We start from the raw sequence: 15,255 nt of genomic DNA, 5'->3' as shown, positions 1-15,255 counted from the left end.
TGTCATAATCATTGTATGATGTCATCAGTAATGTCATTAATGATGTAATTTGATATGGCGTCAGCGAGGTCATCAATGATGTCATTTAACATGTCATGTGTGATGTAATAATAAGGGAGGTCAGAAGCAGTGCATGATGGAGAGAAAGTTATAGTTGATCAGAAAACTGTGTTTGGTAAATTTCAATTTTTCTGTTTTAGAGCAATAGTTTTATATTGTTACATGTCCTACCTATGACAACACTTTAACCTTTGTCTTTTCAGTGAATTTCCAAGTTTTTTAAACATAAATATAAAATCTAATTACCATGCCAAACTATAACATCACTTTACCAATTGTTTTTTCAATTAATTTCTGGATTGTTTTATTATATCCACACAACTCCTGCACTGATATAGCCTTTTAACTGTGTTCAGTAGAAGGTTGAATACACGCCTGGCCTGTGGTCAGGCCTTGTGCCCAACCACCAGTGAGAGGCCAATGCCCCCACCTTCAGCTGTGTGCGGAGGGGTGTTGGGTCCAGGGTGTGACCTGTTGCCAGGTTCTTTGCCAAACTCCCCATGGGCAGCAACACCCTGTGGGTGGCCATCTCCCCATTGATGGCCAACTCACCATGGTCGCGGGCATTCACCATTAATTTTTATTTATACTTTTTTCTGCATTACGGTACTCCCACTGGACTACATGGGATGTCTGTTCTGGGTCCTAGGAGAGTTCTGCAGTACCGCAAGGGGGGCTTGGTAGGTGCCCCATTAGTATTGTGGGTAGGTGGAATTATTTTTCAAAAATCTGGTGCCAGAGGTTTCTCTGGTCCAAGGGGCCGGGGTACCCCTACCGTGCCCCTTTATGGCTTAATATTTGATTAACTTCAGGACACTGAGTCCCAAAATCCTATGATGGTGGCTGCAGCTTTTCCGCTGATCTTGAGGACAGATTGCTCAGTATTGCTGGACCGGAACCAGTTCCGCAGTACCAAAGCAGCCGACTTGAAAAAAAAAGCTCCATTGTCCAATCAGAGTCATCTTTTTTTTAATATGCATTACAGCGTGAGCAGATATCTCTAGCATTTGAACCTTAATTTCTCAAAACTGAATTTACAACAAATCACAAAAAGCAGACTTTCTGAGTAAACATCTAGCTTTCTGTCATATCTTCTAAACCTCTTCTTGAAATTCCCATGGGGAAAGCTTTGCACCCCCACCTTTTCCTCAGGCCCCATTTGATGGATCACCTCAAAACTTTCCAGGTATGAGCTGAGGTCGGTCAAATCTTTTGCTACAAAAATGCAAGAAGACTTGTCAAACAGCACTAAATTGGTTAGCACAGCAAAAAAAACTCTCATCCTAAAGACATTCTGACCTAATTACAAATACACAGCAGCCACTGGGGGATGTAAGGTGGATGTGGAGGTGAGGGGTAGGTGTGCTGAAGGACTGCTTGGTCCAAGCTGATGTATGACTGGTAGGTTCGCTCAAGAGAAAGGGGTCTGTATGGCTGGTTGCTCCAGATTGGTGTAGTGTCATAAGGATGGCTGTGCAGAGGGTCTGTGTGACTGGTTGGCCCAGGCTGGGCAGGGGCAGAGCCAGTAGTGTAGCTGTGTAGGGTCCGGTGTGACGGGTGAGTTGGGGTCAGTAGGACAGCCTTGCAGAGGGTGAGGGTGACTGGCTGGCTGGTCCAGGCTGAATGGGGCAGGGTCAGTAGGACAGCTGTGCAGGGCTCTATGTGACTTGTTGGTCCAGGCTAGGCTTGGGCAGGGTTGGTAGGATAGCTGTGGTGCAGCAGGTCTGAATGACTGGTTGGTCCAAAGCTGGGATAGGGTCAGTAGGACAGCCTTGCAGCGGGGTCTTTGTGACTGGTTAGTCCAGGCAGGGCTGGGGCAGGTTGGTAGGAGAGCTGTTCTGGATTTCTGTGTGACTGGTTGGTCTCTACTGGGGTGGGGTGAGTAGGAGAGCTGCACAGAGGGTCTGTGTGACTGGTTAGTCTAGGCAGGGTTGGGGCAGTAAGACAGTTGTACTGGGGTTCTGTGTAACAGGTTGGTCCAAGCTGGGATGTGGTCAGTAGGACAGCTGTACAGTGGGTTTATGTGACTGGGTGTAGGAAGCTGGGCTTGTTTGTGGTGGTTACCTATGGTACTTACACCTTATACCAGGTCCAGGTATCCCTTATTAGTGAAATGTAGTCAGTGTCTAGAAGCCAGGCTCTCTAAAGGTAGCTGTGGATGAGCAGCCAAGGCTTATCTAGGAGACGAGCAGAGCTCATGCAATACCATTGTAGTCGCATAGAACTTACACACATGAAAGAATATTATGGTAACACAATACCAAAATTACTAAAGCGACAATACTCCCTTAGGAGGTAAGTAGTATACAAGATATATACACTAGTTGTCAGAAATAGTATAAAACACAATAGAGAATTGAGGACATAGGGGGAGCACAAATCATATACTAAAAAAATGGAATGCGAGAGTGTCACCCCACCCAGGTTAAGTGGAGTGTGTAGAGGGTCACTGGGGGTACCAGGAAAGCACCAAGGTAAGTACCACAACACCCCCAGCAACCAGGAAAGCAGGAATAAATTACTAGAATTTCACCAGAACACCCTCTTAGAAGAAAAGAAGAGAATTGCAAAACCCAGAGATGAGTTCAAGAAACCAATTCCTGACTATTCCTGAAGAGGAAGACTTGTGGAAAGAGGGGACCAAGGGCCAGATGTAGCAAAGTTGGGAATTGCGACTTGCAATTTCCGAGTCGCAATTTCCAATGCAGTACGGTGTCTCAGACACCGTCTGCGACTCGCTATGGGGTCGCAATGACCCACCTCATTAATATTCATGAGGTGGGTCGCAAATTGGGGCCCCATAGCGAGTCTAGGCACTCGCAAACATGGAGGCCTGCTGTAGTCACCAGACCTCCATGTTCGTGACTGCTTTTAAATAAAGCAGTTTTTTTTTTTTTTTAAGTTTAGCCCGTTTTCCTAACAGGAAAACGAGCTGCACTTCAAAAAAACCGAAACCTTTAATTTCGGTTTTTTTTCGGGGCAGGTAGTGGTCCTTTGGACCACTACCTACCCTGAAAAAATATTTGTGGGTCCATTCACAAAGTGGAAGGGGTCCCATTTGCGAGTGGGTTACCATCCACTTGAAGTGGATGGTAACTGCGACACCATTTGCGACCGCATATGCGGTCGCAAATGGTATTGCATACCACTCTGAATCGCAAATAGGAAGGGAACACCCCTTCCTATTTGCGATTCTGAAATGCATATTGCGAGTCGGTACCGACTCGCAATATGCATTTCTGCATAGGGAAACGCGATTAGTAAGTCGCAAACGGCAATTTTTGCCGTTTGCGAGTCGCTATCCGTTTCCTGCATCTGGCCCCAAGTCCAGAAGACACTGCAGAGTCCAGTGGGGACAGGAGCCCCTACCCAACAAGCTGAGGATTGCAGGAGTTGGTCGACTGTGCTGAAGGAAAGTCAGCACTCCAGACCTGGAGTCGGAGTAGAGTTTCTGGAGGATGCAGGTGATGTCCCACACCAGAAGGAAGACTGCAGTTGGGTTTGCTTGTCTGGATTCCACCAACAAGCCTTAGCACCGGCAAAACTTGGGGTTGGTTAAAAGAGATGCTTCCTGGGACCATCAAGGCCCAGGAGGACTCAACCCAGGAGTGGGTTTAAGGGGGGGCCCTCAGCGTTACAGGGAGCCAACAGGAGCACAGGCAGCATGCACAGGAGTCCCACAGGACGGGGATACAGAAGGTGCAAATGGAGCCCATGCAGCACTACGAAAAGGAGTTCTACGCCGCAGGAGAGTCACTCATGGAGCTGTGCATCGCAGGAATAAGTGCTGGAGGCTAGAGCTACACGAAGAATGAAGACCCCTTGGAAGAAGTGCCAACAAGCCTTGGCAGCTGCAAAAGACGCAGTGCACGGGGATACTGTCCTGCGTGGGAAGGCAAGAGCTTACCTCGACCAAAGTTGGGCAGCTGATAGAGAGGACAATCTGGACCACTTCCAACTACCACCTGTGTTGCAGGATCCACACAGCTCAGCAGGAGAGGGGATCCACACAGCCAGTTGCCGTTGCTGTTGGGGCGTGCAGATGCAGGGGAGTGACTCCTTCACTCCAAGGGAGATCTCTTCTTCTTTCTTGTAAAGACTGAAGATGGGCTGTACTGAGAGGATGCACAACTGGGAAATGTTGCAGAAGCTGGAAGGAGCCGGAGGCGTCTTTGTCTTTGTTGCAGATTGTCGGGTCCTGGAGAGTCCAAATGCAGTTTCTTTGGTCAGAAGTCAAAGTAAGGGTGCAGAGGAGTCCTGCTGGAATCTTGCAATCCAAATCTGAAGAACCACACAAAAGAGAGACCCTAAATAGCTCTGAAAGGTGGATTGGTCCCCTAGCTGGGTGACCACCTATCAGGAGGGGCTCTGATGTCACCTGCCTGGCCTGGCCACTCAGATGCTCTTCCTGGGTGCTACTCCACCTCCCCCAGGAATGTGCCCTGCGTAAGAGCTTCAAAGGATTTACCGCCCTCGAAACTCAATCCCCAAGCCTGCTGCTAGCAGCAGATGTCCTCCCCCATTGCAAACCCCCACTTCTGGCTGGAGTAATGGTGGGAAACTACACAAGGGATAGGAGGAGTGGCCCCACCTGGGATTCACCACCACTAAGGTGTTGTCTGCGAGGTGGACACTCCATTTCATTTTCCTCCATCTTGGATGGAAGGAAAATAGCTAATCAGGTATGGGGAAGCGACCCCATTGGTCACTACCACGTTCCTCCGAAAACACCCAGTAAATGCAGCATTTAAAGGGTATCCATAGACCAGGAAACCAAGTCTGATGGACAAAAGAAGACCAGCACCAAGAAGATCCGAAGAACGAGAACTATGGACCTGCTGCACCCAAGAAAAGGAGCTGAACCCTGCCTGCTGCACTCAGGACCCAACAGGGCGCTGAGGAGCTGCTGGATAGCTGGACAACTCTACAAGAACCCCAGAGGACCGCCAGGCTTTGAAAAGCACCAAAGAACTCTCTTCAGAGAGAAGGTACTGCTCTACAATGAAAGAAACCAGCAAGCCAGAGACGGTCACTTCACTGATCAGCCACTAGCTCCTGAACAGGATGCTGCAGCTAGACCAAACTTCATCCTGATGACTGGGTAGACAAACCCTGCTAGTTTGCCAAGATTAGTGGCACTGCGACCCCAAGCAGCCAAACCGTGCCAATACCCTTGGTATTGGTCAGATAATAGCAGACACTGAGCAAAACAGCCCGCTCGGGCTGCAACCAGACCAGGAGGAAGCCCAAGTCAAGGGACTTCAGGAGCACCCTGGACCTCCTGCCAGAGTGCCACCGTTGTGAGGTACCTCCTGCTCCAGAGAAAAAGAGAAGGAATGAGAGAGAGGGAAAGAGAGGGATAGAGGGAGAGAGAGCAAAAGGAAGAGAGGGAGAGAGAAAGGGAGAGAGGAGCAGAGAGTGAGAGAGAGAGAGAGAGAGGGGGAGGGAGGGAAGTAGAGAGAGAGAGACGGGGATTAGAGAGAGAGGAGGAGAGCGAGAGGGAGAGAGGGAGATAGAGAGAGAGGGAGAGAGAGAGATGGAGGAGAAAGAGGGAGAGAGAGAGAAAGAGAGAGGGAGACAGAAGGAGAGAGAGAGAGAGAGAGAGGGAGACAGAGAGGGAGAAAGGGAGATGGAAATAGAGGGGGAGAGAGGGGGAAAGAGAGGAGAGAGAGAGGGAGAGAGGGAGACAGAGAGGGAGACAGAGAGGGAGACAGAGGCAGATAGAGAGGGGGAGAGAGGGAGACAGAGAGAGAGGGGCAGACAGAGAGGGACAGAGAGAGAGGGAGACAGAGAGAGGGAGACAGAGAGACAGAGATAGGGGGAGAGGGAGAAGGAGAGAGAGAGACAGAGAGAGAGAGAGACAGAGAGAGAGGGAGAGAGATACAAGGAGAGAGAGAGGAGAGAGAGAGACAGACAGAGGGAGAGGGAAAGGGAGAGAGAGGGAGAGATGGAGAGAGAGAGCGAGTCAGAGAGAGAGTGAGAGAGTAGAGAGAGGGTGACAAAGAGAGAGAGGGACAGAGAAAGAGAGAACGATAGGGTGAGAGAGAGAGGTTGAGGGAGAGAGAGGAGAGAGAGGGAGAGACAGAGAGAAAGGGAGAAAGAAAGGAGGAGAGAGAGATAGAGAGAGGGAGAGGGACAGTGGGAGACAGAGAGAGGGAGAGAGAGAGGGAGAGAGAGACAGGTAGAGAGGCAGAGAGAGGGAGAGAGAGAGGGACAGAGAGAGAGGGACAGAGAGAAGGAGACATAGAGAGGGAGTAAGAGAGACAGAGAGAGAGGGAGACAGAGAGGGAGATGGAGGGAGAGGGAGAGAGATGGTGACAGAGAGACAGAGAGTGAGGGAGAGAGAGAGAGGGAGAGAGACAAGGAGAGGGAGAAAGAGAGAGAGGAAAAGAGAGAGATGGAGAGAGAAGGAGAGTGAGAAAGAGAGAGGGGGAAAGAGAGTGATGGAGAGAGAGAGAGAGAGAGAGAGGGAGTCAGAGAGAGGGAGAGACAGGTAGAGATAGAGGGAGAGAAAGACAGAGAGAGACAGAGAGAGAGGGAGACAAAGAGAGAAACAGAGAGAGAGAGGGACAGAGAAAGAGTGAACAAGAGGGTGAGAAGGAGAGGATGAGGGAGAGAGAGGAGAGAAAGGGCGAGACAGAGAGAAAGTGATAGAGAAAGAAGGAGAGTGAGAGAGGGAGAGCGGGAGACAGAGAGAGGGAGAGAGAGGGAGAGAGAGGGAGACGTAGAGAGGGAGTGAGAGACAGAGAGAGTGGGAGAGAGACAGGGAGAGGGAGAAAAAGAGAGAGGGAAAGAGAGATGGAGAGAAGCAGAGGGAAAGAGAGGCAGGGACAGAGAGAGAAGGAGATAGCGGGACAAAGAGAGAGGGAAAGAGAGACAGGTAGAGAGGGACAGACAGAGGGACAGAGAGAGGGAGACAGAGAGGGAGAGAGAGAGAGAAAGTGATAGAGAAAGAAGGAGAGTGAGAGAGGGAGAGCGGGAGACAGAGAGAGGGAGACGTAGAGAGGGAGTGAGAGACAGAGAGAGTGGGAGAGAGACAGGGAGAGGGAGAAAAAGAGAGAGGGAAAGAGAGAGATGGAGAGAGGGACAGACAGAGGGACAGAGAGAGGGAGACAGAGAGGGAGAGAGAGCGATAGAGAGAGAGAGAGAGAGAGAGAGAGAGAGAGAGAGGGACAAAGAGAGAGGGACAGAGAGAGAGGGCGAGATAGAGAGAGAGGGAGAGAGAGTGAGAGGGAGAGGGAAAGAGAGAGAGGGGAAGGGATAGAGGTAGAGAGAGAGATAGGGAAGAGAGAGAGGGGGAGGAGAGGGAGATTGAGGGGAAGGGAGAGGGATAGAGAGAGAGGGAGAGGGGGAGACAGACAGAGAGGGAGAGAGAGAGAGGGACAGATAGAGAGGGAGAGAGAGGGAGCGAGAGAGACAGATAGAGAGGGAGAGAGAGGGAGAGAGAGGGACAGAGGGGGAGAGAGGAAGAAAGAGAGAGAGAGACAGGGAGAGAGAGGGAGAGAGGAAGACAGAGAGAGAGGGAGAAGGATATATATATATATATATATAGAGAGAGAGAGAGGGAGAGAGAGAGAGGGAAAGAGAGAGAGATGGAGAGAGGGAGTGGGACAGAGAGAGAGGGACAGAGAGAGAGGGAGGAGAGGGAGATTGAGGGGGAGGGAGAGGGAGAGAGCGAAAAAGAGAGAGAGAGGGAGCGAGAAGGACAGATAGGGAGAGAGAGGAATAGAGAAGGACAGAAAGAGAGGAACAGAGAGGGAGAGAGGAAGATAAAGAGGGAAAGAGAGGGAGAGAGAGAAAGAGAGAGAGGAGAGAGATAGACAAAGAGAGATGAGAGAGAGAGAGACAGCTGAGTTTGGCAGTGCTGAGGTGTCCAGCTAGAGAGAGATGGAGAGAGAGAGAGAGAGAGAGAGAGAGAGAGAGAAGGACAAAGACATGGGGAGAGGGAGAGAGGGAGAGAGACGGAGACAGAGAGAGATGGACAGAGAGAGAGTGTGAGAGAGGAAGCGAGAGGGAGAGCGACAGACAGACAGAGAGAGACCGAGAGACAGATGAGTCTGAGAAGGGCTGAGGTGTCCAGATAGAGAGGGAGAGAGGGAGACAGAGAGAGAGGGAGGGAGATGGAGAGAGGGAGAAAGAGAGAGGGAGAGATCCAGATAGAGAGAAGAGAGAGAAAAAGAAAGCGAGAACCAGGGAGAGGTACAGAGGAGAGAGAGAAAGTGTGTGAGAGAGAGAGGGAGGGTAGAGAGACAGCTGAGTCTGTGCAGGGCTGAACAGAGACATGTACAGCTCACTACAGGTACAGTACCTGTGGTGTCCCAGATGTACCCACAGGTGTGCTGTACACAGCTCTGCCCGTACACCCACTACATCTCCCTTCAGGTACAGTACCTGGGGTGTCCCAGATGTACCTACATGTGTGCTGTACACAGCTCTGTCTGTATTCTCACCACAGCTCCATTCAGGTACAGTACCTGGGGTGTCCCAGATGTACCCACAGGTGTGCTGTACACAGCTCTGCCCGTACACCCACTACATCTCCCTTCAGGTACAGTACCTGGGGTGTCCCAGATGTACCTACATGTGTGCTGTACACAGCTCTGTCTGTATTCTCACCACAGCTCCATTCAGGTACAGTACCTGGGGTGTCCCAGATGTACCCACAGGTGTGCTGTACACAGCTCTATCCGTACTCTCACCACAGCTCACTACAGGTACAGGAGCTGGGGTGTCCCAGATGTACCCACAGGTGTGCTGTACACAGCTCTATCCGTTCTCTCACCATATCTCCCTTCAGGTACAGTATCTGGTGTGCCCCATATGTACCCACAGGTGTGCTGTACACAGCTCTGTCTGTACTCTCACCACAGCTCCCTTCCGGTACAGTACCTGGGGTGTCCCAGATGTACCCACAGGTGTGCTCTACACAGCTCTGTCCGTACTCTCACCACAGCTCACTACAGGTACAGTATCTGGGGTGTCCCAGATGTACCCACAGGTGTGCTCTACACAGCTCTGTCCGTACTCTCACCACAGCTCTACTGTCAGTACCCCTCTCCTCAGGTTCGGTAGCTGGGGTGACAGTGATGTGTGCACTGTACCCCCTGCACCGCCCCCTGACCTCAGTTCTCCCATGGTTCATACTTCCACTCCCGGGGTTCAGTACCTCTTTTCCTGAGGTTCAGTACCTCCATTTCCAAGGTTCAGTACCTTCTTTCTGGGGGTTCAGTACTTCCTCTCCAAGGGTTCAGTACCTCCTGTCCTACGGTTCAGTACCTCCTATTCCGGGGTTTAGTACCTCCTCAATTCTCCTGGGGTTCAGTATCTCACTTCTCCTGGGGATCAGTACCTCTTCTGCTGGGGTACAGAGCCTCCTCTCCTGGGGTTCAGTACCTCCTCTCCCGGGGTTCACTACCTCCTCCAGGGTTTGAGTACCTCCTCCTGGGGTTCAGTACCTCCTCTCCTGGGGTTCAGTGCCTTGTCTCCTGGGGTTCAGTACCTTCTCTAGTGGGGTTCAGTATCTCCTCATTTCCATCGGAAATCACTACCCCCTAACTTCTCCTGGGGTTCAGAGCCTCCTGTCCTGGGGTTCAGTGTCTCCTCACTTCTCCTGGGGTTCAGTACCTCCTCATGGGGTTCAGCACCTCTTCTCCTGAGGTTCAGTACCTCCTCTCCCGGTGTTCAGTACCTCCTCTCTAGGGGTTCAGTACCTCCTCACTAGGGGTTCAGTACCTCTTCTCCTGAGGTTCAGTACCTCCTCCTGGGGTTTAGTATTTCCTCTGCCGGGGCTCAGTGCCTCCTCTACTGGGGTTCTAGTACCCCTCTCTAGGGGTTCAGTATCTCGTCTCCAAGGGCTCAGTACCTCCTCCTGAGGTACCTCTTCTCCTGAGGTTCAGTACTTCCTCCTGGGGTTCAGTACCTTTTATCCTGAGGTTCGGTACCTCCTCTCCTGGGGTTTAGTACCCCCTCTATAGGGCTTCAATACCTCCTTTTCCATGGTTCAGTACCTCCTGCTGGGGTTCAGGACCTCAACTCCTGAGGTTCAGTACCTCCACTCCTGGGGTTCTAGTGCATGCTCTCTAGGCGTTCAGTACCTGCTCTAATGGGGTTCATTATCTCCTCCTGGGATCAGTACTTCCTCTCTAGGGACTCAGTACCTCCTCTCCCGGTGTTCAGTACCTCCTCTCTAGGGGCTCAGTACCTCCTCTCCCGGTGTTCAGTACCTCCTCTCTAGGGGCTCAGTACCTTCTCTCCCGGGGTTCAGTACCTCCTCACTAGGGGTTCAGTACCTCCTCCTGGGGTTCAGTACTTCCTCTCTAGGGACTCAGTACCTCCTCTCCCAGTGTTCAGTACCTCCTCTCTAGGGGCTCAGTACCTTCTCTCCTGGGGTTCAGTACCTCCTCACTAGGGGTTCAGTACCTCCTCCTGGGGTTCAGTACTTCCTCTCTAGGGACTCAGAACCTCCTCTCCCGGTGTTCAGTACCTCCTCTCTAGGGGTTCAGTACCTTCTCTCCCGGGGTTCAGTACCTCCTCTCTAGGGACTCAGTACCTTCTCTCCCGGTGTTCAGTACCTCCTCTCTAGGGGCACAGTACCTCCTCTCCCGGTGTTCAGTACCTCCTCTCTAGAGGTTCAGTACCTGCTCTAATGGGGTTCATTATCTCCTCCTGGGGTTCAGTACTTCCTCTCTAGGGACTCAGTACCTCCTCTCCCGGTGTTTAGTACCTCCTCTCTAGGGGTTCAGTACCTCCTCTCCCGGTGTTCAGTACGTCCTCTCTAGGGGTTCAGTACCTTCTCTCCCGGTGTTCAGTACCTCCTCTCTAGGGGTTCAGTACCTCCTCTCTAGGGGTTCAGTACCTCCTCTCTAGGGGTTCAGTACCTCCTCCTGGGGTTCAGTACTTCCTATCTTGGGACCCAGTACCTCCTCTCCCGGTGTTCAGTACGTCCTCTCTAGGGGGTCAGTACCTCCTCTCCCGGTGTTCAGTACCTCCTCTCTAGGGGTTCAGTACCTTCTCTCCTGGGGTTCAGTACCTCCTCTCTAGGGGCTCAGTACCTTCTCTCCCGGTGTTCAGTACCTCCTCTCTAGGGGCTCAGTACCTCCTCTCCCGGTGTTCAGTACCTCCACTCCTGGGGTTCTAGTGCATGCTCTCTAGGGGTTCAGTACCTGCTCTAATGGGGTTCATTATCTCCTCCTGGGATCAGTACTTCCTCTCTAGGGACTCAGTACCTCCTCTCCCGGTGTTCAGTACCTCCTCTCTAGGGGCTCAGTACCTCCTCTCCCGGTGTTCAGTACCTCCTCTCTAGGGGCTCAGTACCTTCTCTCCCGGGGTTCAGTACCTCCTCACTAGGGGTTCAGTACCTCCTCCTGGGGTTCAGTACTTCCTCTCTAGGGACTCAGTACCTCCTCTCCCAGTGTTCAGTACCTCCTCACTAGGGGTTCAGTACCTCCTCCTGGGGTTCAGTACTTCCTCTCTAGGTACTCAGAACCTCCTCTCCCGGTGTTCAGTACCTCCTCTCTAGGGGTTCAGTACCTTCTCTCCCGGGGTTCAGTACCTCCTCTCCCGGTGTTCAGTACCTCCTCTCTAGAGGTTCAGTACCTGCTCTAATGGGGTTCATTATCTCCTCCTGGGGCTCAGTACCTCCTCTCCCGGTGTTCAGTACCTCCTCTCTAGAGGTTCAGTACCTGCTCTAATGGGGTTCATTATCTCCTCCTGGGGTTCAGTACTTCCTCTCTAGGGACTCAGTACCTCCTCTCCCGGTGTTTAGTACCTCCTCTCTAGGGGTTCAGTACCTCCTCTCCCGGTGTTCAGTACCTCCTCTCTAGGGACTCAGTACCTTCTCTCCCGGTGTTCAGTACCTCCTCTCTAGGGGCTCAGTACCTCCTCTCCCGGTGTTCAGTACCTCCTCTCTAGGGGTTCAGTACCTCCTCACTAGGGGTTCAGTACCTCCTCCTGGGGTTCAGTATTTCCTCTCTAGGGACTCAGAACCTCCTCTCCCGGTGTTCAGTACCTCCTCTCTAGGGGTTCAGTACCTTCTCTCCCGGGGTTCAGTACCTCCTCTCTAGGGACTCAGTACCTTCTCTCCCGGTGTTCAGTACCTCCTCTCTAGGGGCTCAGTACCTCCTCTCCCGGTGTTCAGTACCTCCTCTCTAGGGGCTCAGTACCTCCTCTCCCGGTGTTCAGTACCTCCTCTCTAGGGGTTCAGTACCTCCTCACTAGGGGTTCAGTACCTCCTCCTGGGGTTCAGTATTTCCTCTCTAGGGACTCAGTACCTTCTCTCCCGGGGTTCAGTACCTCCTCACTAGGGGTTCAGTACCTCCTCCTGGGGTTCAGTACTTCCTCTCTAGGGACTCAGAACCTCCTCTCCCGGGGTTCAGTACCTCCTCTCTAGGGGGTCAGTAACTCCTCTCCCGGTGTTCAGTACCTTCTCTCCCGGGGTTCAGTACCTCCTCCCCGTGTTCAGTACCTCCTCTCCCGGTGTTCAGTACCTCCTCTCTAGGGGTTCAGTACTTCCTCTCTAGGGGTTCAGTACCTCCTCTCCCAGTGTTCAGTACCTCCTCTCCCGGTGTTCAGTACCACCTCTCTAGGGGTTCAGTACTTCCTCTCTATGGGTTCAGTACCTCCTCTCCCGGTGTTCAGTACCTCCTCTCCCGGTGTTCAGTACCTCCTCTCCCGGTGTTCAGTACCTCCTCTCTAGGGGTTCAGTACCTTCTCTCCCGGGGTTCAGTACCTCCTCTCTAGGGGCTCAGTACCTCCTCTCCCCGTGTTCAGTACCTCATCTCCCGGTGTTCAGTACCTCCTCTCCCGGTGTTCAGTACCTCCTCTCTAGGGGTTCAGTACCTTCTCTCCCGGGGTTCAGTACCTCCTCTCTAGGGGCTCAGTACCTCCTCTCTAGGGGCTCAGTATCTCCTCTCTAGGGGTTCTAGTACCTTCTCTCCCGGGGTTCAGTACCTCCTCTCTAGGGACTCAGTATCTCCTTTACTGGGGTTCTAGCACCTCCTGTCCCGGGGTTTAGTACCTCCTCTCTAGGGTCTCAGTACCTCCTCTCCCGGTGTTCAGTACCTCCTCTCTAGGGGTTCAGTACCTCCTCTCCCGGTGTTCAGTACCTCCTCTCTAGGGGTTCAGTACCTCCTCTCTAGGGGTTCAGTACCTCCTCTCTAGGGGTTCAGTACCTTCTCTCCCGGAGTTCAGTACCTCCTCTCTAGGGGCTCAGTACCTCCTCTCCTGGTGTTCAGTACCTGCTCTCTAGGGGTTCAGTACCTTCTCTCCCGGGGTTCAGTACCTCCTCTCTAGGGGCTCAGTATCTCCTCTACTGGGGTTCTAGCACCTCCTGTCCCGGGGTTTAGTACCTCCTCTCTAGGGTCTCAGTACCTCCTCTCCCGGTGTTCAGTACCTCCTCTCTAGGGGTTCAGTACCTCCTCTCCCGGTGTTCAGTACCTCCTCTCTAGGGGTTCAGTACCTTCTCTCCCGGGGTTCAGTACCTCCTCTCTAGGGGTTCAGTACCTTCTCTCCCGGGGTTCAGTACCTCCTCTCTAGGGGTTCAGTACCTCCTCTCTAGGGGTTCAGTACCTTCTCTCCCGGAGTTCAGTACCTCCTCTCTAGGGGCTCAGTACCTCCTCTCCTGGTGTTCAGTACCTCCTCTCTAGGGGTTCAGTACCTCCTCTCCCGGTGTTCAGTACCTCCTCTCTAGGGGTTCAGTACCTCCTCTCTAGGGGTTCAGTACCTCCTCTCTAGGGGTTCAGTACCTTCTCTCCCGGAGTTCAGTACCTCCTCTCTAGGGGCTCAGTACCTCCTCTCCTGGTGTTCAGTACCTGCTCTCTAGGGGTTCAGTACCTTCTCTCCCGGGGTTCAGTACCTCCTCTCTAGGGGCTCAGTATCTCCTCTACTGGGGTTCTAGCACCTCCTGTCCCGGGGTTTAGTACCTCCTCTCTAGGGTCTCAGTACCTCCTCTCTAGGGGTTCAGTACCTCCTGTCCCGGGGTTCAGTACCTCCTCTCTAGGGGCTTTAGTACCTCCTCTCCCGGGGTTCAGTACCTCCTCTCTAGGGGCTCAGTACCTCCTCTCCAGGGGTTCAGTACCTCCTCTCTAGGGGTTCAGTACCTCCTCTCCCCTTGTTCAGTACCTCCTCTCTAGGGGCTCACTACCTCCTCTTCCGGTGTTCAGTACCTCCTCTCTAGGAGCTCAGTACCTTCTCTCCCGGTGTTCAGTACCTCCTCTCTAGGGGCTCAGTTCCTCCTCTCTAGGGGTTCAGTACCTCCTCTCTAGGGGCTCAGTACCTCCTATCTCGATGTTCAGTACCTCCTCTCTAGGGGCTCAGTACCTCCTCTCCTGGTGTTCAGTACCTCCTCTCTAGGGGTTCAGTACCTTCTCTCCCGGGGTTCAGTACCTCCTCTCTAGGGGCTCAGTATCTCCTCTACTGGGGTTCTAGCACCTCCTGTCCGGGGTTTAGTACCTCCTCTCTAGGGTCTCAGTACCTCCTCTCCCGGTGTTCAGTACCTCCTCTCTAGGGTCTCAGTACCTCCTCTCTAGGGTCTCAGTACCTCCTCTCCCGGTGTTCAGTACCTCCTCTCCCGGGGTTTAGTACCTCCTCTCTAGGGGTTCAGTACCTCCTGTCCCGGGGTTTAGTACCTCCTCTCTAGGGTCTCAGTACCTCCTCTCCCGGTGTTCAGTACCTCCTTTCTAGGGGTTCAGTACCTCCTCTCCTGGTGTTCAGTACCTCCTCTCCTGGTGTTCAGTACCTCCTCTCCTGGTGTTCAGTACCTCCTCTCTAGGGTCTCAGTACCTCCTCTCCCGGTGTTCAGTACCTCCTCTCCCGGGGTTCAGTACCTGGCGGACCCTGGAATCAGCTCCCTTTCCTCTCCCGTGCTCCTCACCTCTGCTCTGATCCTCGGGTTTCTTCCCCTCCAGGTACAAACACTGCTTGTACTTGTTTCTCTTTCATTTCTCTCCCAGGAGGAGCAGAGTTTCACTTTCCTGAGATGCCTCAGGCGGGAACTGACTGCTGCTGAGAGAAGAGTGGGTTCAAAGGTCAGGGACTCCGAGACATCCTGACTGCTGCTGAGAGCAGAGTGAGATGAGAGGTACACAGAGACATCCTGACTGCTGCTGAGAGGTACACAGAGACATCCTGATTGCTGCTGAGAGCAGGGTGAGCTGAGAGGTACACAGAGACATCCTGACTGCTGCTGAGAGCAGAGTG

At 52.6% G+C, this 15,255-nt stretch overlaps 1 protein-coding gene across 1 annotated transcript in view; it reads right to left on the bottom strand.

The window, feature by feature from the left end:
- The window catches only part of LOC138283075 (uncharacterized), a 132,547-nt gene extending 117,597 nt beyond the window's left edge, over positions 1-14,950 (bottom strand). The window contains exon 1 of the mRNA XM_069221226.1: positions 14,930-14,950. The gene's annotated coding sequence lies outside the window, so the exon portion shown is untranslated. The remainder of the gene's footprint in view (positions 1-14,929) is intronic.
- Between the last annotated feature and the right edge of the window lie 305 nt (positions 14,951-15,255).

Source organism: Pleurodeles waltl, chromosome 2_2 (assembly GCF_031143425.1).
Source record: "Pleurodeles waltl isolate 20211129_DDA chromosome 2_2, aPleWal1.hap1.20221129, whole genome shotgun sequence".
NCBI classification, from domain to species: Eukaryota; Metazoa; Chordata; class Amphibia; order Caudata; family Salamandridae; genus Pleurodeles; species Pleurodeles waltl.
The sequence above is the reverse complement of the archived record's forward strand: the minus strand, read 5'-3'. Positions and strand labels throughout refer to the sequence as shown.